The 12,621-nt window shown below is 50.6% G+C and overlaps 1 protein-coding gene across 1 annotated transcript in view; it reads right to left on the bottom strand.

The window, feature by feature from the left end:
• The window catches only part of STARD8 (StAR related lipid transfer domain containing 8), a 33,640-nt gene extending 21,267 nt beyond the window's left edge, over positions 1-12,373 (bottom strand). Inside the window, 1 exon segment of the mRNA XM_057495647.1 lies at positions 12,220-12,373. The gene's annotated coding sequence lies outside the window, so the exon portion shown is untranslated.
• Positions 12,374-12,621: the final 248 nt, after the last annotated feature.

The raw sequence follows: 12,621 nt of genomic DNA, 5'->3' as shown, positions 1-12,621 counted from the left end.
CTTCTTGCTGGCCAGGTTCATGTGTGACTAACACCCCTCTCTCCTTATACTCCACATCCACCTCATGGTCACAGGGCCATAGGAATTCTCAACCAGGGAAAATTTTACCCCCCAGGCGACCTTTGGCAATGTCTGGAGACATTTTTTTTGGTTGTCACAGTTGGGGAGGGAAGCTACTAGCATCTACCGAGTAGAGTCAGGAATGCTGTTAAAGACCCCGCAATGCACAGGGCAGCCCCCAGGACAAAACAAAGGCTGATTCCACACCTGAAGCAGGAAGTCATGAGGGTGAGCCTCCACCTTACCTGGGGACCTCAGGTCCTTTCAGGCAGCTCCACCACTCCTTGGGGGATGTCCTGAGAGGTGAGGTGAAGAATGGACACAACATTCAGTGGAAGTCCTTTGTCTTTGGAAACTGTGGACCCCTTCTGGGGTCAGCCAGGGAGAAGTGGCAATGCTAGTTTATAGTTTTTATAAATACAGAAGTAATATAAGGAACACCCAACTGTGCCCACCCCCCTGCCCGGCCCCACAGGAAAGCTGTGGCCTGAGCTCCCTGGGCAGCTGTCAGTGAAGGAGGGTCATAAGAACCCTGAGGCTAAACTAGAACTCTGGCCTGCTGGGGCTGCTTGAGAACTTGGGTCCAGAGTCAGCTCTGCCTGTGATCTCCCAGGCTAGCGCTTGATACAGCAGGCCAAAGCAGGCAGCTGACATGCTTACCCAGCCCTGAGCTTCCCTGTGACAGTGAAGGTCAAAGCTGCCACCTGCTCTACCGCAGTCACTTGCTCCATTAGCTTTCTTGCCCTGGGAGATCCTGCCCCCAACCCATTCCCAGGTGCTCTGACAAGGTCAAGGTGATAAGGAAAGACAGGTGTTTTAATAATCCACGTGCTACTCCATTACCTCCAGGCCCCAGCCTGGAAGTAAGAGATGTCAGCCTAACCTGTCTGGGGCAGACGTCAGACCAGTGGTAACTGATCTCCACTGTGGTATGGGTGGGAAGAGTACTGGACTGAAGGTCAGGAGAAAACTACTTTCTGGCTTTAGCTCCACTAGGAAGTTGCTGCGTGACCTTAGGCAAGCCACTACCTCTGTCTGATCCTCAGTTTCCCCATCTTCTAATGGTCATTCACTCAGTGCTAGGCCTGCAGCAGAGGAATGGGTGATAGGCCATGGCTAGCTCAGAGGAGGGAGCGGCCCTCCTGCACTTCTCTTCGGAGAGGTTCAAGTGAGGATACTCGGTGGGGACCAAGACTAAAGCTAACTACATTTCCAAACCAGCTCTCCTGATTTCCTGCCTCCAAAGGCACCAAATAACTAGGCTAAACCTCCAGTCATCCTGTCTCTCCTGTCTCTGCTCATGTATTTAGTCACCAAGTTCTATCAACTTTTCCATCAAATAGCCACAGTTTCTCTTGCCCAGCCATGCTCTCGGTTCTCATCCCTGGAGTACTTCAGCCCTCTAAGCTCCCAGCCTCCAGTCTCTCCTTTCAACAAGTCGTCCTGACTGCTGCTCCTTCCAAGAGCTCAGCTCTGACCAGCCACTCTCTTATCTGTAGCCAAATGGGCTCCCCACTGGTCAGAGCCCCAGGCAGACATCAGACTGCTTCCTACCTGACACTTGAGGGTCTCTACACTAGACCCAGCCTGACTTGAAGATGCAAAGTTCAGTTTTCCTCAAGATGGAAGCCAAACATCCCCTCTCATGAAGACGTCTATCTTTCCCTGATCTCTCACCAACCCCCTACCCCACAATGGCTCAGTTAAATTAACTGGCCCCCTACACATTTCCATTACCTTTTCAGCAGCCCTTAAGTCTGTTTTATCTGTTCAATGGCAACCCCACTGCATTGGGTCCTGCTGGTCTTAGTATACCCACTGCAGGCGGGTATGGGCTACTAAATGTTCTGGTAACACCTAGACAGGAGGTCCTGCTTCCCAATTAAATAATTTGTAGGCCTCTGACTCTACCCCCTCTTCTGGTATCATCACAGCAAGGAGGCAGAACCAAGCACACACCTGAAACTCAGCCCACTCTAGACGGGCAGAACACTTGTCCCAAGGCAGAAACCACAGGGCCAGGAGCCAAGAAGAAGACGCATTAGAAGGGAAAAATGAACTCTGCCTAAGAGTGGAGAGGCCTTCTGGCCTCAAAGAGCACTTAGCTCTTCCATCCCAAGCTTCCTTGAGGGCATCCAAGCTCACTTGAGAGAAGGGATATGCACCATCTCCTGCCTCTCTCTGGTGGCCTGAGAAGTCTTGGCACTCACCCCTTTGGACCCTGTACCACCACTTCTACACCCCACCCCACCCCCCTTGCCTACTTCCCTTTCTTCTGCTGAGGCCAAATATAAACTCTCAGGCAGGAAATGCCTTGAAGAAGTCTGGCTCCACCCTGAGATCTAGAGAAAACTGTCTCTGTCATAAAGGAAATGGGCCTAAGAGAAGTAGCCTCCCCAGGCAGGGCCTGCTCTCCCTCTGGAAACCAGACACAACCCCTCCCCTGAGCCCTGCGGCCAGAGCAGGGCTGTAATGCTGAGCATAAAGAAAAGGGCAGGGGCTGGAGACTTGGGGGAGGGGGGCAACAAAACCCACGCTCAGCCCAGGGTGCCGGGAAGGGAAGGGAAGGGAAGGAGAACCCCAAACGGTGTCCTAACAGCTGCATAAGACCTAGGAGCATAGAGGTTTTGGGGTACAGTGGGAAGAATAACAGGCTAGCAACTGAAGGTGCTGACTGCTACTTCTTAGCTATGACTGTGCTCATTATTGGTAACTATTTATGATATTGAATATAATTATTAATAATAATTAATAATAGTAGTATTTACTGAGTACTTACTATGTGCCAGGCCCTGGGCTAAGGACTTTACACAGCTCATATTGACCAATACTTACCTTCTCTATGCCTCAGTGTCCTCATCTGTAAAATAGGGATATGATTATAGTACCAACAGCATGAAGTTTTTGCAACTATAAAATGCGATGATAATAATAACAGCCAAAGGGTCACCGAGTCATTGTTTTGTCCCAGATATTTCTTTTAGGTACTTTATTTTATTTTTTTATTTCGGTATCATTAATCTACAATTACATGAGGAACAGTATGTTTACTAGACTACCCCCATCACCAAGTCCCCCCCACATACCCTATTACAGTCACTGTCCATCAGCATAGTAAGATGCTATAGAACCACTACTTGTCTTTTCTGGGTTGTACAGCCCTCTCCATGCCCCCCCCACACTATACATGCTAATTATAATGCCCCCTTTCTTTTCTCCCCTCTTATCCCTCCCTTCCCACCCATCCTCCCTAGTCCCTTTCCCTTTGGTAACTGTTAGTCCATTCTTGGGTTCTGTGAGTCTGCTGCTGTCTTTTAGGTACTTTTTATATGGTTTATATCATTAATCTTCACAACAACCCAGTGACAGATAAGAAAACTGAGGCCCAGAGATACCAAGTAATTTGCACAAAGTCAGCAGCTAGGAAGGCATGGGCCAAGATGCACATCGAGACAGTCTGGCTCCAGAGTCACAGCCACCAGGTTAGAATACGCTCACTAGATAGGAGAAACTGCCTAGGCTATGGAACAAAAAACATATCCCAACGTTTGTGCAGTATGAACCCTCAGCCTGAAGTAACTTCTCATCAGTGGAGAAAGCGCTTGATCATCCCACATCTCATTTAGTCCCAAGACCCCTATCCAAAGCAGGCCAACTGCACAAATGGGGAAAACAAGGCTGTGAAAGGTCAAGTGGCTTCTACTGGACCACAGATGGGGCCAGGAGCCTGATTATATGCCCAAGCCCTTCTGTTGATCTATTTCCATGTTGGCCTCTCTAGTGTCTCCCCTCCAAATTTTCTCCCCCGGGCTTTGCACTTATTCAACTAATATTGCCTGAGCATGTACTCAGTGCCAGGTCCCATGCTAAGCACCAAGGTATGAAAACTTAATAAAAGCTGAACTTCCCTGGAGTACTTGGCCAGAGCTGTTATCAGACCCATCCTTCTCAGGGATGCAGGGGCTAAGAGGCCTGTCCTTTGAAGAACCCACTGGAGCTTGTTTGGAGGCAAGATAACAGCAAATGAACTTGAAAGCAATGGAGCTGGCAGCTGGTACAGCATCAGGGAAGGAAGCTTGCAGCACCCAAGGACGATGAGGGGGGAACACTGAGGGGAGGGCTAGAGCTTCTGGAGAAAAGCTTCCCCACTCCCACCCAACTCCAGCATGGGCCACACTAGGTAAAGGGATCACAAAAGTTAATCCAGTCAGCCTCCTGCCTGCCCCTAACCACCCACACCTTCTAAATAATGTGATATGGTTGTCAAGACAGCTCATTAAAATGTCTCTTCTTCTCTGATGCCACCCAGCTCTCCACCCCCAGTGCTGGAAGGTGCTAATCAGGCAGGCCTGCTGCTGCTGTCAGAACCACCCCCCAGGCCCTTCTGCACACCCTCTCCCCACAATGCAGCTCTGCTTACAGAATCAACACCCAGCCCTTGGAGCTCTCTCTCCTCTCCATCTCTCCACCTTGGTGGGGGAAGCAGGGAGGCAAGGACCTGGGGACTGTCTGCCCAGGAGTGACTGACCGTTTGTAGGTATGATGAGCAGTCAGAGGCAGGAGGAAGACCCAACCCTCAGCTCTTGCCACCTGGCCAGACATCTGGAAAAGGGAGAGGGCGAGGCACAGCCAAGATGCTAACAGGTGGGGCCAGTGCAGTCAGTTGGTCTGGGTCCTGATCCCAACTCCATCATTCCCCAGCTGCATGACTTTGGGTAGGTTCTTCAATTAAACTCCTTGCCTCAGTTTCTTCCTATGTAAACGGGGATGACGATAGCAGTGCCTACCTTACAGAACTGTCATGGGAGCTAAGTTAAATACAAATGTGTCAAGAATTTAGAAGAGCTCACTATTATTATCAGTGTTATCATTGTTACTACAGTCTGTTGCAGTGTCATAAATGCCACTAAACAGGCCAGGGGAAGGGAGCCCTGTAAGTTGGCATGGCCTGGGAGAGGTGGAATCTGGAGTGACAGAAAATCCAGACCAATGCCCAGGAGGTGGCAGGTGTGAGCACCGCACACCCCCAGGTCAGATAAAAACAGCAAAGTGACAAGGTGGCAGAAAGTAAAGTACTACTAAATGAAAATTATAGTGAGAATTCTGTTCATATTACTGGATTTCAAACTCAACACCCCCATGAGGTAGGTGCACATCCCTACTTAGAGCTGACAAAATGGAGGATTACAGAGGTTAAGTAATTTGGCCAAAGTCAGCCAGTACTGGGTATACCACCCCCACGCTCTTCACCATGACATGCTCCTGCCCCAGGCACCATGTATACAATTCAAGATGTGTTTTCTTTCAGCTCTACTCTGGCCCGTTTCCCACATGCCACCCTCCCTTTTTTTTTTCCTATTTCAAAGACCCTGCTCAGGTGGGGGCTGCCTAGGCCAGATGTTTGGTGCCAAGAGCTTCCCAAGCTCCACGCCCCTGCCCCAGCCTGACTTGAGCAGAAAAGCTGGCTGCAAGTGCCTGTCTCACACCTCAGACAGTCCAGCCTTTGGCCAGCCCAGATAAAGGACAGGAAATCCTTGGCCACCTCCCTTGGAGGTCGCTCTCTCTACCATGGGAACAGAGGTACAGCCCAGGCAGAGATTCCTCTGCTGAACCAGCCCCAGCTGCCTGGGCTGCAGGGTGTGGTTTGGGAGGGAAATGGGGCTGGGTGAAGGGATGGCTGAGCATCAGGAAACCTGGGTTCCAAACCCTCCCTTCCTAGAGACCATGCTCTTCCCTGCCCTGGGCCTCAGGTGGGGATCACCAAGAACTGCACTGGGGGGCAGGGATCTTACTGGACTTCTCTGAGAATAGAATGGAATCACAGAAGTGAAAGTGCCTTAGAAATTTTGAAATAAAGAAATGGGAGGACTTCTTTGAAATAAAGAAGTTGTCACTGTCATGGACTGATAGAGGAGGAATGGCCGAGCTGATGCTTCTCCCTGTCTGATTCACCCTTCTAGGCCCCCCTGTGCGCATGGCTCATACTCATTCCTGACTTCAGTGTGCCTTAAAATATACCCTTTCCCCCACCCCCAACAGCTCAAAAAACGAAAGCAAGTGGCAGGAAAACAGGATACACTGGCAGTTCCCACACAGTTCACTGCAGTCAACTCGTCAAAGTGAACATCTGCTCTCACTTCTGCCCTCTGCTCCGGGGGCACCAAGAAGGCCTTAGCATCCAAGGGTTCCCTAGCCATGGGAACTAGCTGGACCTCAACAACACACAAATCAGAGAGATCTATATGAGGTGTTTGGTCCCAGGACTCGAGGGGTTCAGAATCTACCTGCTAGAGTCACCAGGAAAAGATAATGGAGAAGTCTTTGGAAAAGTTTAGGCTAGAAATAAATAGAGTAGAGTGAGGGGCTTCCCAGGGCCCCATTTCTCTCCCTCAGGGTCACAAACAATAGCACATGCAGAGGATGGTAATGAGGCTGGGAAGGGGACTGCTCCCAGGTCCCTAGAGGAACCCTTGGAGGAGCTGAGGCAGTTTGGCCTGGAGAAGACTCAGGGGGACTCAGATTCTCTCCTCAGACCTCTGAAGGTCCAGGGAGAGCGGACAGGGGCAGGCGGGAGGCAGAGTTCCACTCAACATAAGAAAACGACTTTCAGACATTGTATGGATGAAAGCAATTGCCTTGAAACATTGTGCTGCCAAGTATTAAAGATAGGAGAACAGGAGCTGCCCAAATACTTGGTGAGGAGACCTAAGCTTCAGGAGGAGAATTGGACCAAGTGTCCTCTAAAGGCCCTTCTTCCCCAGCTCTGTTGGCCTCCTGCCAGTGGGGTATCATGGGAAAAAGCATAAAGGCGAATGGAGCTGGTTAGGCCCTTGTCCCATTCCCACGGGGACCTGGGATCCCAGAAGCACCTTTGGGTTGGTACTACCCAGGGGGAGCAGGTCACTCATTAACTTGTGGCTGAATGGGTAAGAGGGTGGCCACCTGGGACACACACAAACATGGGGAGGGGCTGAAGAGCAAATTGCACAAAAGCCAGTGAACAAGGACAACCCAAACTGTGGCCGTTCAAGGACTGGCCAGGCCAAACTAACCAACCAGCTGAGAATTGTTAAGTGACTGGGCCTAGCAGATTTTGAAGTCAGTTCGCCTTCACCTTGTGGGTAAGAAAAGGTCTTGCCCAAGAATGCATACTTTCATAGCAGAAACGGAGCCTGAGAGACTACCACATCCATGCCACCCACCCTGCCCATTTTAAAGATATGGAAACTTAGGCCCAAAGAAAGCAAGTATCTTCTCTAAAGTCACTCATGGAGAGGCAGCAATAGAGACACAAGCAGAAGCCAGGTTTCCTGACTCTATAGTGGGTCCACAGGCTTCACTAAATGTTGGTTCCTTCTCTTCAGCTGAAACTGCAGAAAACTGCTTGTGTTCTAGAGCTTTCTAAATTGGACCTGGGTCTTCCCAACTCTCACTGCTTGTCAAGATATACACTCTCTGGAGAAGGCCTCCTCATCCACTGCAGAGGCCTCAGCCCCCCAGCAGCAGTGTAGCTAGCAGCTCACATCCCTGCCTGGTATGGAAGGACACATAACTGTACTGAAAAGGGATATACACACAGCCCTATCCCATTCCCAGTAATGGAAGAACCTTTGGATGGGCACTTTTTGCCCGCATTTTAGACTCTCAAATTGAGATCAGGCTGTCAACTGCTCCTGGAAACATCCCCACCCGTTCTGACTTTGAAGTCTAAAAAATCCCCTTATCCCACTGCCCACCTGAATCCCTCAACTCCCTGCCCCTCTCAGTACCTCTCAAACTGAATGTGTGTCCTTCAAGCAATGTGAATAACTACTTCTGTTTATCCAAGCAACAAAAGAGAGGCAGAAGTTTAATTGGCCACAGAAGATCCCGTGAAGGAATGTTGGTCTGTGTGCCCCTGGGGGAGGTAAGGGTTCATGATGGGGTTCCTTTAAGGCCTGGGGTAGACAGGGAGTTAGTTAATGGCCAGAGGTGACTTTCCGAGGTGGTTATTATGTGGCTCAATCATTAACCAAGCTGTTGCAGGACCCCAGGCTTGTTGGCAAAGAGCCACTCCTTTCCCAAGGACAGCTCAAGAGCAGGAGGCTGCAGCCTGAGAAAACACACCTGGGGTCTTTTCCCTCCCTCCTACAGCCTGTTCTGGGGTGTTGGGAAGAGGGGCCTGGATGAGGAAAGCTCTCCCTCAGCCCCACGCTGGGGTGGAGGAGGGCTGGCCCGGATATGGAGGAAGTCAGCACACCCTTACTGGGGTGGGAGGGAAAAGCGAGACAGTGAGGGTTTTTATCATGAATGACAGAGGAAGCTCCAAGCTGGGCTGCAGTGATTAGATGACAAGCTGGGAAAGACGCTCATCCTGAATGCATCCTGTTTTGCTCTGAACTGGCCTCAGGGGCCCTGGGCAGGAGAGGGGCCAGGATGAATTCTTCCAGACTTGCTGACCTCAAACTCGCGGGTGGCCCTGGAACTGGGCAGGCCAGTGGGAGACTTAGAACTCCCATTTACCACTGGAGAACCAAGAACGGAGTTTCCACAAGAAGCCTCCACAAGTCAGCCTCAGGAGCCAGTGCCCCAGAGATGGTGGATGGGGTTGTTAAATGAAGGGCTAGGGCTCCATAATCCCTCCAGCTCAGGCCTTTCCTGGGCTCCTCTTCCAAGATTCAGCTCAAACGTCCCTGCCTCTGTCATCAGTCAAAAGCAATGGCTCCCTGGTCAGGCATCCCAGAACAAAACATCTTCCTCAACAACTGGAAATATGAACACTGCCAAGACATTTGATGATATTAAGGGATTGTTTTAGGGGGGATAGTGGTACACTGACTATTTTTTATGAGTCCATATCTTTTAGAGATACATATCAAACTATGTGTAGAGAAATTGATAAGGTGTCTGGGGTTCATTTCAAAACAACTAGAAAGAGGATGATGTAGATCAGGGTATTAATAGGGCAGGATTGACCATGTAATGGCTGTTGAAGTTGGGTGAGAAATACATGGGATCTTAGTATACTAATCATCTCTACTTTTAGGTGTTTTGAAATTCTTCCTAATAGATTTTTTTAAAAGCCCTCACCAAGGTAAAGACTCAGTGTGCTATGTATTATTTATACTGTTAACCCCCAAACTAGATAGTAGATTTCCTGAAGGGTACATTCTGTGTCCTCCACAAGCCCTAGTACTAGACCTGAACTTACTAATAATTTGTGCAGAACTTGGTAGTTTACATAGCACTTAGCCATGGAACCCCTTGGGTAATCCACTGAAAGTGGAAAGAGCAGGGAGAAACCAAATGACTGAGCCATTGAGTGGAGCAGCAAAGCCTGGATTTATACCTCCATGTCACAGGCTACCAGTCCCTGGTTTTGTACCCCATGCCACCCTGAACTCCTGAAGAACTTAGCATCCCGCTTCACAGTTCCTGTGCAGTCAAAGTAAACACGGACAGCAACCATCAGCCTGCAAGTTCCCAAAGTGGAGGGCTTGGCAAGAGGATACTCAACACACAAACACAGCACTTCAGACTTGTGCCAAGGGTCCAGACTGTGGCCTCCAGTCCACTGATTCAAGTTGACCAAGACAATCTCCACAATACACTCAAACCAAGACCCCAAGTCACAGATGAATAGAGCCTTAATAAACACTGACATCAACACCTGTGTGTCCAGCCCTGTGCTCAACTACTCTGTTGAGGATCATGGTGTGGGGGAGCCCACATGTCCCATCCTAGAGTCCTTGTATCTTTTAGATCCCCTCTCTCTATTAAATTTGATTAATAGCCTTCCAAATGTCCAGAGCCATGACATGTGATCCTACCCATACAGGAAGTCCAAGGAAAAAGTTCTCTCTATTCAAGCTAGAGGCAACTCTTTCCAGCCAGAGACCCTTTGGGGTCTAACCAATCTTGGGGAAAGTGGGGGCCTGCCTTTGTTAAGCCTGACATCCCTTGAACCTGAACTTTCCATGGCTGGAACGGGAAGCACCAGGAGTCGCCTCACAGAAAAGCACTGGCGGCTGCAACAGCATCCAGATTAGAGACTCCTCCAGCTCCTCCCTTTGGGACCTTCTTGCTTGCATTTTTATTTAATTTTTTTATTGAAGTGTAGTTGATATACAATATTATATTGGCTTCAGGTGTACACTAGTGATTCAACAATTAAATACATTACTAAATGTGCACCATAGTAAATGTAGTTACCATGTGTCACGGCTGCTATCCTTATACCTGGCTCCAGGGGTACTATGCTCCCTCTCCAATCCCTAGCCCTAAGAATGGAATTTTAAAACTTCAAGAAGACAGTCAAAGTTTGGGCCTCTTTGTGCCACTTTCTTTGTTCCTCTGCTTAAACTCAGGAGGTGTTATGCTTTAATAAGGAAGGCTCTTCTGTCCACCCTGCTTGATTCATCCCCCACCCACCTACCAACACTCACACTGGGTACACAGCCCCTTGGTACACCTTCTTGCTATAAACACCTCCAGATAGCATCTCCCAACAGCCTCTTCTCTCCAGATTGGGAGGGGGAGAGCTGCAGATGCACAGAGAGTTGTTTAAGGAGTGGAAAGGAGGCAAGTGACTAGACTTTGTCCATGTGGTGTTCTTTAACCCTACCTGCAGAGGTCCAGGGAGCAGAAATTCCAAATCCCAAATCCAGAACAAAATTGGATGAAGGTGAAATCCTGCGAAAGGGGACCAGCCTGGAATGTCCAGCGATATGGTAGCTGCAGCACCAGGGTGAAAGAGTCCCCCACCCCCAACATCATCATTCCCATCCCACTCTTCCATCAACCACTTGTTCCATCAACCACTCGGAAACCACCTGCAGCAGCTACCTTCTCTATGCCCTTGGGCCGCCTGCCCTCCCATCCCCAGAAAAGAATTGTCTCTCCTTCATTCCAGGAGGATGAAAGTGGGGATATAATTTAGAGAGCAATAAGACAAATGGTGCGTGGAGATAGCAACCCCAAGAGTGGAAGCAGGAACAGGCCCCATGGTAGGAGTTAGGGTTTGAAAATAGCCTTGGGTGTGATTCATCAATCCTCTCCACCCCAGCTGGCTGACCTGGGTGCTCTGAGTGGGTTGCAGAGAAGCTAGAGCCCTCCAGCCCAATCTTGGGGCACCCAACCTCTGGAGCCCAAGGCTCCTGGTTGGCCCCACCGCTCCCCACCTCCAGTCTGGCTGCTACCCACCAAAACTAGGTTTTTAATTGGCTTAGCTGCATTATCATCACAAAGTTCTCCATCTTCATATCTCCCATAGCCCAAAACATCTCAGAGGCAGCCCTTTACCTGCCAGTTAGGAGCTGGACCTATGCACCAACTCATCAAATGTCAGGGTGGAAGAAATCAGCCCTTTCGATACTGAAATCCAGCCAACCACCTGAGGTGCAATTAAAAGCACTGCGGTCCACAGAAGTAGTATGACTCGCCTAAGGTGACATGAATTAGTGGCTGAAACCTGGTTTCCTGAGTCCTAAGTCAGTGCTCAACTTCAGAGAGCCTTGGGAGAAGAGAGAGGCACAGAAAACCCCAGACTACCTAATTTGGAAATCCCCAGAACTCCCACTAAAAGGCCTTTCCTCAGAGATATTCTAACCCAAACCTGTGTTGGATTTCATGGGGAAACTGAGCGCTGAAGATGCTACTTATCCAAAGGTTTTTGCTTCATCCCGGCAGCTACCTATATATCAGGAAAGTCCAGGGCGTTTCTCAGAAGGGAAGCCAGTGGCTATGGGGAAATCCATGCCACCAGACCTCCTGGAAGTGCTCTCAAAAGCAGAGGAAGGAGGAACGAGTTGGCGAAGCGGCGTGACCCGACCGCAAGGCCTGAAGCCCTCCATCCATACCCAGCTCCAGCCCCCTTTGAAGGCCCAGGCTCCGTCTGGCCAGGCCCCGGGATGACGGGCCGGCAGCCGCCTTCCACACCTGACTCGCGGGACTTCCCTAGGAGAAGCACGGCCGGCGACCTCAAGGGTTCCCCAATTTCCGCGACTCCAAATCCCAGCGGAAAAGGTGGCTCGGCTCGCTTCCCCTTGCGTCTCTTTGTATGCCCTCTAGCCTAACCGCTGGAGAGGGGCCGGGCCAGAGCTCGCCAGGAATGCGAGGCGGGTGAGGGAGCCCAGACGGCCCCGTAGGCATATCTCTCCCTGCCGTCGCCCCAGTTCCTACCTGATGGCCGCGTCCATCGCTTTGCGTTCGAGCCCCAGACACAGCTGCCAGAGAGCGGGGAGCGAGCGCAGACGGGACTGCTCCGTGGAGCGCGCACGGGGCCTGGGGTCGGGCGGGGGTAACGGTGCCAGCCAAAGGAGCAGCTGCCACGGCTGCTTAGCTGTTGTCAACACGAGGCCACTCTCTGGGCAGGTGGGGAGGAAGAGGCGGAGAGTTGGTTAGTAAGGGCACCCCGCCCACCTACAGGACGTTCGACCAATGAGGGCGCAGTCCGGCCCACCGGACTCCCCATAAAGTCGTCCAAATTGTGGTGGGCGGAGCTCTGCCTCTAGCTCCTCCAATCGGGGTGCTGTTGCCTCTTCCCCGGGTCACACAGCTGGAGAGTGTGTGGGGCGGGGTGTT

This window comes from Manis pentadactyla, chromosome X, assembly GCF_030020395.1.
Source record: "Manis pentadactyla isolate mManPen7 chromosome X, mManPen7.hap1, whole genome shotgun sequence".
NCBI classification, from domain to species: Eukaryota; Metazoa; Chordata; class Mammalia; order Pholidota; family Manidae; genus Manis; species Manis pentadactyla.
The sequence above is the reverse complement of the archived record's forward strand: the minus strand, read 5'-3'. Positions and strand labels throughout refer to the sequence as shown.